We start from the raw sequence: 10,281 nt of genomic DNA on the forward strand, positions 1-10,281 counted from the left end.
CCCCAATTGCCTCACACGCCTCTGGGGCATCAGCCACCAGTGGGCACATGGGAAGACACATGGGGCCAGGGCAGCCCTGTCCTCCCTGGCTGTGGGATGCTCTCTCAGCTGGGCCAAGCCATGGGCTGGCATGCCTGGCAGGCTGACAGCACCTCATCTGTTTGCAGGACGACGTGATGCCGAGTTGTGCTGAGCTTTCCTAAGGCAGCACAGTCTCGTGCAGCAGGTCACAGCATTCCCTGTGCTTTACTTACAGAAATCCTAATTTATGCCATTAGAAAGGTTAAGAAAGAAGAGTTTCAGCACGGTTTGCCTTTTGCCTGCACGCTGCAGTGGGTCTCAGCTAATTCAGCAGCAATGGTTTGTTCTGCTTGAAATCCTGGAGAATGGCTCCTCTCCCGAGGTATTTCTTCCGACTTAATTGCCAAGTTATAGTGAAATATGAGGTTCGTTGTTGTCTGCTGGAGCACTGGGGATTCTGTTTTGTTGGCACATTTTTCATGACCTCGTGTCAGCAGCATAACTAGGCTATGAGATAATTTGTATGCTTTAGATGAGCAGCTGTGTGCATCTTAGCTGGAGAGAGAAATAAGTGTGATCAATTCAGTGGAGTTAATCAGGTAAAACAGAGAATTAACTCTAATCTTGCAGATTAAGTGATGTCAGTCCGTGCAAGATGTATGTAAATTTCATGCAGGTGGAAATCAAAATGGTCTGAAGTGATATATACCCTGATTTAATAGAAAGGAGAGAAACAATAGCTGCAAGTGTGGAAAAAACCCATCTATGACCATTCAGTAGCTGAAATGGGTGGTGTTGTACCCTTATTTGCCTGTGATGCTTTGGTTCAGCAATAGCTTTCCACTCATTTCCAATTTAAATTTTGCGATCATAAGGAAGGAGAATTCTCGTCCCTGTGCTGTGGCAGGTGCCACAGAGTTACCACAGGGTTTTGGAAGCTATTGAATTTACTGACATTTTGTTGGCAACAGGGCTGAGGGTTAGGAAAACCAGAAGCAGCAGACTTGCCATACTGTCTGGTAATCCTTAAACTGCATCTCCTGTGGCAAATGTGTGAATTGCTTCAAGGAACAATGGAGGACAGATTCTGCACTGGCTTTTGCTCTGCAGAAGCCTCCCTGCATGGCAAGTAACTGATGCTTTGGCATTAGACCTGGACTCTGAAATATTACCCTGAAGAGAGAATTGTTAGACATTAGCTCTGTCCCAGTAATCACAGCATTTTTCTTATGTATTTCTGATAAAACTAAATGATTGTGTTTTCAGTGTGTAATATTTAGGTAGAGAAGTCTGGTCTTATCTGTTTTTTGGAAAACTGGGAATTACCTTGAGAAAAAAAAGATTTAGGGCTATTTATCATTTGTAATTAGGAAGAGCAGCAAAAGCATGCTATTAAATCTGCTTTTATTGAGTTTTATTGAGTTACAGCATGTCATCCTGGGCATCCATGACAGCTCACATGGTTTGGGTGCTTCTGTGGAGGAGTGTGAAAAATAGAAGCAAAAAAGCTGCTGTAGTTTATTATAACAATGTAATTATTGCAGCTAATAGTGTATGATGAGGTGTCACCTCCCCAGGTCTTTCTGCCTTGTGCTCCCAGAGGAGAGAAACATAGTGGGGGAGGCCAGCTCCCTGTCCACCCACCAGAGGTGATGAGATAGGAGATGGCTCCACTGTCAAATCTAAGCCATGGTACAAATCATAAATGGCTTGGTTGAAGAAACCTTAAACATCATCTCATTCCAACCCGCCTGCCTTGGGCAGGGATGCCACCCACTAGACCAGGTTGCTCAGGGCCCCATCCAACCTGGCCTTGAACACTTCCAAGGATGGGGCATCCACAGCTTCTCTGGGCAACCTGTGCCAGGGCCTCCACCACCCTCACAGTAAAGAATTTCTTTCTAACATCTAATCCAAGTCTCTCCTCTTTTAGATAAAACCATTCTCCCTTGTCCTATCACTATCTACCTGTGCAAAAAGTTTCTCTCCTTGTTTTTCATCAGCTTCCTTTAAGTACTGGAAGGCTGCATTGAGGTCTTCCAAGAGCCTTCCCCAGGCTCATCACCTTGAGGAAAAGGAGAGTGGTCATTCGATTAGCATGTTGTTATGTACTTGAAAATTTACATGGGATTGTCACATCATGAACAATTTTAAACCAAGTAGAGACTGCAAGATTGTGTCCAAGGGAGTAATAAATGAACATGTGGTAATAGAGAGCACATCTCAGGAGAAAATCAGCAGAAATTAAAGGCTCCATTCCTCAAAAATATCACTCCCAGTTCTTGTTTGTTGGTACCTGTTTCTAAATTCAAGGAGGCCCACTGTGAAGTGTTCAGATAGAAAATCTCATGATGCAAGCAAAAGAAAAGGAGTTTAATGACTGCTGCATGTTCTACATTCCATAATTTTATCAGTAGGCTCTCAGACTTCCAGAAATTGCTCTGAAATTGGCAGCCCAGACTTAATATCTTCTTCCATTTTGCCATCACATGCAATTTTAGTTCTCAAGTGACTCCAATTTTAAACTCCCAGTGATTTAAACAGCTGCATTGTGCAAAGGCTGCATTGAGGACATGCTTTTGTAATCAAGCAGCCGAACTCTAAATTTTATGGTGTGATGGTTACTGTGCCCCATTCAAACTATGCCCCATTACACAGAAGTCCATTCCTTTGATTTTACCAAAGAGACCATAAATATGACAAAAAGCATAGCTGGAAAACATGATTTCATGCCTGGATTTTTCAGCTACTGCAAAGAATAAATGAAGTGGTCTCTGAAAGAGGCATATCTTTGCAGTGAATTATGCTTGTGTTATGGCTAGCAGAGCTCATCAGTGAGATTACCAGAAAATACATGCCTGCTACAACATTTAGAGAAACAGGGAACTCAGATTTCAAATTGAAATAAAAAGAATATATTATTTCAGTAGTTTGATACAGTAGAGACTCAGGGTGTGGGGGGGAAGAGATATATTCTCTTGATATAAGAATGTAAAAGATGTTCCATAAATGCATAAATAAAATTAATTGTCAGCAATCACATGCTTAGCAAACTATAAGGCCTTAAAATTTCTCATTGTATCCTTTCCCTTTGCCCCCAAAGTGATGTAATGTTTTCATCTCTGAAAACCTGGTTTTGAGAAAGATTTGGCTCCAAAATGGAAATGTGCTTTTGATTCGACATTAGAACCTAGTAGACAGCCCCATTTATTTGATCACTGCAACCTTTCTTCAGAAAAAGTCCCAGGGTGTGTTGCCAACTGTGACTGGCAGTATATAGCCTGTGTGGTTTCTGTCAGTAATACTAAAGCTTAACCAGGTTCTACCATTAGTTCACCGCCAACTTGAAATATCTGAATAAATGCAGTCAAAATTTCAAAATAAAATTGAATAGCTATACTATCTGGCATTACTGAAGCAAAAAATAAAACAGCATGCACAGGTACAATAATTGAGAATTTAATTCGGGTAATTAAGTTTAATACATAATAAAATTTTATAGTAAACATTTTAAATGCTCCTAAAAATATGGAGGCTTATTTGTTCAACGTTTTATAGAAAGGTAGTTATTACAAACAGTTCTATTGGGTAATTTTGTACTGTGAGTTTTTTATGTAAAGTACTGACTTACGTGAAAGTCCAAGTGCAAGTCCATGGGCACGTGATTTCAGCTGGCATTGCATTAGATCCTGCGGGACAAAGGGCAGGCTTCATGCCAGCTTTAAAAATATAATTGCTTGCTTGCAAACCTCAAATCAAGTATTTTTCTCTGCCGACATATTTGCTTTTAATGTAAAAGAATTGATATTACTTTCCCTTTCCTCTCTCCCCTTCCCACCTTCATCTTACCTGGTGCTTCCTTGATTGTTGGACCTGGTGGCCAGGCGTGTTCCAACAGCATTTGCTGCAGCCAAAGGCAGAACAGTACTGAGCTGGCTCCTGCCCGTGTCCTACTAGCCTGCTGTCCTTGGGAGTGCCAGCAGTCACCAACCCTCCCCATCCCACTGCGCTGTCTTGCTCAGGGCGGGGTGGATGCCTTCAGTGACAGAGAGACAAGAGATGGATAGATGAGCCCTGTCTGAGGTTGCAGTCAGATGAACTGGCGGGCCTGCAGAGCAACAGGGCTAAGGGCTCCTTGCAGCTCTCTGTCCCTGCTTCCTTCTCACAACATCTTTGGATGGGCTGGTGGCCATGCAGGTATCAAGGGACATTTGCAAAGGAGATCAGAAGAAAGATTTAATTTTGTTCGTCCCACCTCTTATTTTAAGGGCTAGGCTGATAGCCCACGGATCCCAGTGAAAGCCTGTGAAAAAACGGGCTTCAAGGCACTGGATTTTGGATGTTTCCAGAGATAAGGTAATAACAATAATGCTGGGCTGAAGATTAATGCCATTCAAAATGTTGAGAGAGTAATAGCGATTTCCTGAGTTGTTTCTGTGTTAACCACAGCTTCAAGGCTCAGTAAGTTGTGCTACACCGTCAGCTCACTCCAGTGAATCAGAAATACTTGTCTGGAAGCAGCTTAGAGGTGCCAGGCATGGGCTGAATGATGCCAGGAGAAAACCCAAGGCAAATTGTGCAACTCTACATTTATGTGAGTATACAGCCAAAAATTCTTGTGTTCAATTCAAGGATAACAAATACTTTTTTTTTCTCAGATGTAAATGTAAGAAGACACAGTAAAACGTAGTATGTCTCTTCAGTAACTAGGTGTTACCATAGCAGGCAGAGCGGTGCTCCGTTTTGTGCATTGTTGGATCTTTGGAAGTGGCTTGTGCTCCAAGGAAATCTGAATGTTTACATCTTTTTAAACCTATCTACCTCATTAGGGCCATCTGATGTTCTTATTTTCCTATGCCTAATTTATATGTGAATCCTATTAAACTACCAAATGCTAAGATAATGTGGCAAAGAGTTAATAGGTTATACACATGCTGTGCAACTTTTTTAAAATCAGTAGTAAATCTTTAAAGCCGTTAAAATCTGTTTGCTCCCCTATGAAGAATTCTTCACTCTAATACAGTGATAATGGGTAAAATCGCCCCATTCTTTCTTGTTCTGATGGTATTTATGCAGCTGAATATATCTCCCTGTGCTTATGTCTGTCCCAAATGGAAAACTTAGCATATCATGGCTGATTTTTATTTCCTTCCTATAGGTCTCCAAGTTCTGCTATGTACTGTCTGTAATAGGGAGCAGCGACTCAATGAGTTGAAATAAAACTGTCAGTACTTCTCTTAGAATGGCGCTTGAATTTTGGGCAGATCCTCTACCTTGGTACTGGAGAGACTGCTACAGACTTGCACCAGTAGAAACATTGAAAATCATCCAGAGCATTTGAAAACCTGGTGGTTTGTTAGCAGTTTCTCACGCTCAAAGAGCATCAATACAAGAAATATGGCCTCAAGCACCTGGAGACTGATGGGCAACATGTTTTGGGGCAAGACTGGTTCCTGAGGCTGGCTTAGAAAAGATTCCTCATGCCGCTGTCCCTGTCATCTCCTCAGGGGAAGAAACAGTCCTGCTCACCTTCTTTTGACCATCTTTCCACAGGTTTAGGCCTTCTACTTCCTACTGCATAGTTTATCAGCAACCCAAGACCATACGAGAACAGGAAAGTTTGGCAGGGCTTTGCTGTATGAGGATCATTGTTTGGAGGTATATCAATACAAGACAATCAGCTCTCACAGGTTTAAGTATATACAGCTGGGAATCAGGGCTGAAGAAAAGAGTGTGGTGTCAAGAGAAGAGGAACCTTTTCTGTCAAGGTGGGCACAACCTTTCCTAATACTTTATCTGCACATCATAACTTAAAAGATGAGCGTCAGCAATGGTCTAAATACATCTGTGTAACACACACCACAGAAACAAGCCACCATGCTCCACCAGAAAGAGTTCTTGTATTTAAACTGTTTGAAGCTTCCCTGGGGGTGTCATTTAATGGTGACAACACATCTGTAGTACCTGTGTACTGTTCAGGGGAGTGCTGCATATAGTGCTGTTCTTATGAATATTTAAGAAAACCCCAAAAGACAAAAATTTCAACATAGTCTCCCAAACAGTTTGCAAGCCTCTGACTTTAGCAGAACACAGGAATCAATCCTGAAAATTGTAAAATAGTAACACCAAAAGCTGCTTGACACAGGTCTATTTAGAGAGGGAAATGAAAGCACTCTGATTTTTAGAACAGTGAAGAATATGGGGAGAAAAAATTAGGGCCATTGAAAGCTGTGGGAGATTAGCACTTCTGAGAAGCAGCTGGTTTATTACAGTTAGGGTTATTACATTAATATTCAGCCCTAAGGCCTACATTTTGTCAGCCTGTAAATAAGTCATGTCTGTTGAAAATGCTTTCCCCCAGCAACGGGAGGGTTGTCTGGGCACTGAGCTGGGTGAACAGCACCCAGCACAGCCACTGAGGGGCAATGGCCTTACACTCACACCAGAAACCCACCATGGGGTTCTCAAATAGCTCTTCATCACAGACATAAATAAAATCTACTGTCAGGCAGGTAGAAGGTTGCAGTGCCATCAAGGCCAATGGCCCACCTGAGAGAGGCACAGGCACGCTCTGGGGTCGGCACAGCCAGAGCTCTGTTCCAGCTCAGCCAGGGCTGTGGCCTTGCTGGCACCACCACTCCCTTTGCCCATGTTTCCCAAAGGGTGAATAACAATATGATCAAACACAAGCAGCCAAATCTCGCCACTCAGGGAAGTGAGCAGGCAGGAGCAATATAGCAACATGCTGCCTGCTTTAGGATAAATTAATATTATGTCACTCCAGCTTTTCTGAAAGTTTAAAGGTTTAATAATGTTGCATTCTGCCTTTGCTTCTCCTACTTGCTTTATGTTTCATTGTGTAACTGTTGTAAACCGTACAATTGCCTTACAAGATGTTGATTACTATGTGATAAAATATTCATCAAAGAAGAGCAGTAAAACAGCAGATCTTCAGAAATATATTGCTTGCAAAGACTTGAAAACAAAGAAAGGCAAACCAGAATAATTAATTAACATTAGTAGAATTCTCAAGATAATAGAAACCAGACTTTTGTTCTAAAATCCTATTTGTTCTGTGTCCTACAAACTCAGATTTTGAGGGGTATGTTTTCACAGCAAACTTAAAGTGCACTGTGGTTTACATTTATGAGGCATAAAACTCAACAGACTTTTTTATGAGTGCCTTTGCATTTTCAGTCACGAGAATTTTTATATTGTCTTATTGTGAAATGGAAAGAATTAAGTGATTGTGATGGTGCTACATCCATACACTTACTGTGTCTCACTGAGGAGAGGGCTGTGGCTAGAGGACTCCCCATGGATCTGACTTGGATCCCTATGATCAGCACCTGGAGCCAGGCATGGCTTTTACTAAAGGTAAAGGTGGCTTTACCTGCCCATGGTGACAACTAATGCAGCAGCTGCATAAGCTGGAGCAAGGAGCTGTTTGAGAAACTACCTCAGTTTTCCAAGGGTAGGATCTGGGTCTGCAGCATTAATGGTGTTGTTAAGAAAGTGCAGAGAAAGGACAGGGGAAAAAAACAAAATTGCCAAGATCTGCTGCACCTTTTGGGATGAAAGGTAACAACAAAGAGGGCAGGACGCAACCTCTAATTAAATAAACCCTAATAATTGGCTCTTTAGGTACCCACGAGGCTGTAAACTATTCCTATTACTAATATTATTATGCCCAAGAGACAAAGAATAAAATGATAGAGGTTAAACAACTCACTTGTATCAAAGAGAGGAGGCTAGGAGATCTGTGTTTTAAACAGCACAAGGAACTAGTCACACGTAGTGCTGAGCATCTGCAGTCTTCTGTAACACTGAAACCTGAAGATCAACCCCATTTCTTATCATTCTTTCCTACAGCAGCACCAGTCCTGTAACAGGAAACCAACATTGGTTTATTTGGTTTTGGTTTGGGTGGGTTTTTTGTTGGTTTTGTAAGTCTATTGATACTGTATAAAGGTATAACAGATCTTACCTAGAAGCAGCCCAAAATCATCTGCTGCAATCGCCAACCACGTTGCTTCATCATTAACTTGAATAATGCCACTCTTGTTTTTAAGAACTGTAAGCTAGTTCTTGTGAGCTTCAGAATAACATGCTAATATTCCATTGCAGTAAGTGTTCCTTTCCATTGTTTGGGTGGTTTTGTTTTGTTTTTTTTAATGGACATTTATAAAATAACTGTGCTTTTTGATTATCTAATACTCCAAAATGAAAAATATCATAGTTTTGAGCTATGATGGAAAAGGAGAAACAGGAAAAGTGGAAAGTCAAAGGAAAGATCTTCCCATAAATGTGTCAGTATTACGTAATTTAGTGCGACTCCTGATGAAAATCTAGTCAATGGCAGCTTTATAGAGGTGAAGTAAAATCAACATGCATATGTGTAAAATGAAGTCACCACTTCTTTTAATCATAACAGTCCACAACCTTTCCTAACATTGCTTGAAGGATTGACGTTTATAAATTGATCTCATTCTCTCTCTGTAGGAAATGAGGAGAAGGACTGACATGTTCTGATGTGCCTGTTACCTCTGCTGGTTTGGAAATGGGGGAATAGCAAGGTAACAGACACTTCAGTATTTTTTTTCCCCTTTTGCAACACAAAATAGTCATTTTTAGCATTTCACCTCTGCTTTTCTGAGGAATAATTTTTAAAGCTCATAACTTTTCTACTGATTTGGAAACCTTGCCTGTGCTTCACAGAAACAGTGATAGCGCTCCAGTCATCAGTCTCTATTTACAGAAGTACCCCTGGACCCTTTGAATGTGTTTATTTTCTTCCCAAATAGAATATAATTTTGTTTTTATCATTAATTATCCAACCTGGATATTGTTTTCCTCTTTCTGCCCTGCATCATGATTTTTCATAATTTGCTATCTTCCTAATAGTCTTTCGAATAATCCCAGGAGAGGTCCCTCATTAATTGCTTTCAGTGTATGCACTTTGATACCCTTCCCGTAAACTCATTTGAATTAAGCCTGTTCCTGCATCCTCTTGTTAAGCAATAAAAATCAAATACATTCCAATTATCCCAAGTATAATTTGCCCGGTTTTAGGACTGGTTATAGACACAAGCCATCTGAATTCCTTTTGACACTAACCCAGATGCAACCACAGCAAGAAGAGTCTTTGACCAGGGGCAGAATGAAAAACAGACAGGATCAGCATTTTTTCAATATTTGGTTCACTGGACAAATAAAAACCCCAAAACCTAAATCCCAACAAAGTCAAAATCAAGACCAAAAAATTACTGATAAAACCAGGTCCACTTAAAGGCAGCTGTGCTGTTGCTGAGCTGGCCGTGGCTGGGGAGCAAGCGGGGAAGCTCTGAGCATCAAGGGAGGGTGACATGGGGCCACCAAAGGGGACTGAGGAGCCCAATCCTTGATGAGTGTCCTGCCTCATCACAGAGGACGGTTCCTTGCTTTGAGATCCACAACTCAGGAAGGCAATGAACTCCACAAGAAAAATGATTCATGACAGAATTATTGCCTGGTGTCCCTTTATCAATGTGGGCAGGTGCACTCACGTGGAGCAGGCACAGGAGAACACTTGGATTGATTCAATCCTCCCTCCAGCCTTGGCTCGACACAAACCCCAGCGAGGACAGACAACTACTGCCGCCGGCAGGGATGAACCCTCCAACCTCACTGCAGCTCTTCCAGACGCTTCCCGGCTGGGGCAGGCAGAGAGTGTACGTGTCCAGCCACTGCTGGTATCTATTCCAGGACTGCAAAAGGTACAAATTTGCTTCAGTAACAGTGATCTTGGCAGACAGCAGAGGCAGCTCCAGCACGCTTTTTTATACATACATATTTTGGACTCCCACTGAGAGTTATTAGTTATTAAAAAGCAATCAAATGAGGCTGGTTTTGGAATACATTTGTTAGCCATATGATATCAATTAAGCCCCAGTCTCCTGACTGCAAGGAATTGACATTACCTCATACGCAAGCAGAATTAAATTCCTTCTCTCCCTCTCCCCCTCTTTGAAGTTGGTAATGTCAAATCTCTCCCACATTCCTGGGGAAAATGTTGCAGCTATCCTGAATATGTGGATGCCTTCAATTTGTAGTTAATAGAGCTGCATAGCAAATGCTTGTGCTGGAGTAGGCAGCGGCAGGGAAGGAGTCACTTGGCTGTACAGTGCTACATCCCATGGTTGTCAGTCCCCTGAATGCTGAGGGGGGGCTGAGCAGCTGCCCCCCGAGCCCCAGGTGGCTCAAGTGAGATGTTGTGCCTCT

The sequence above is a fragment of the Neopelma chrysocephalum genome, unplaced genomic scaffold (assembly GCF_003984885.1).
Source record: "Neopelma chrysocephalum unplaced genomic scaffold, ASM398488v2 Primary Assembly neopelma1_70, whole genome shotgun sequence".
In the NCBI taxonomy this organism is placed as follows: Eukaryota; Metazoa; Chordata; class Aves; order Passeriformes; family Pipridae; genus Neopelma; species Neopelma chrysocephalum.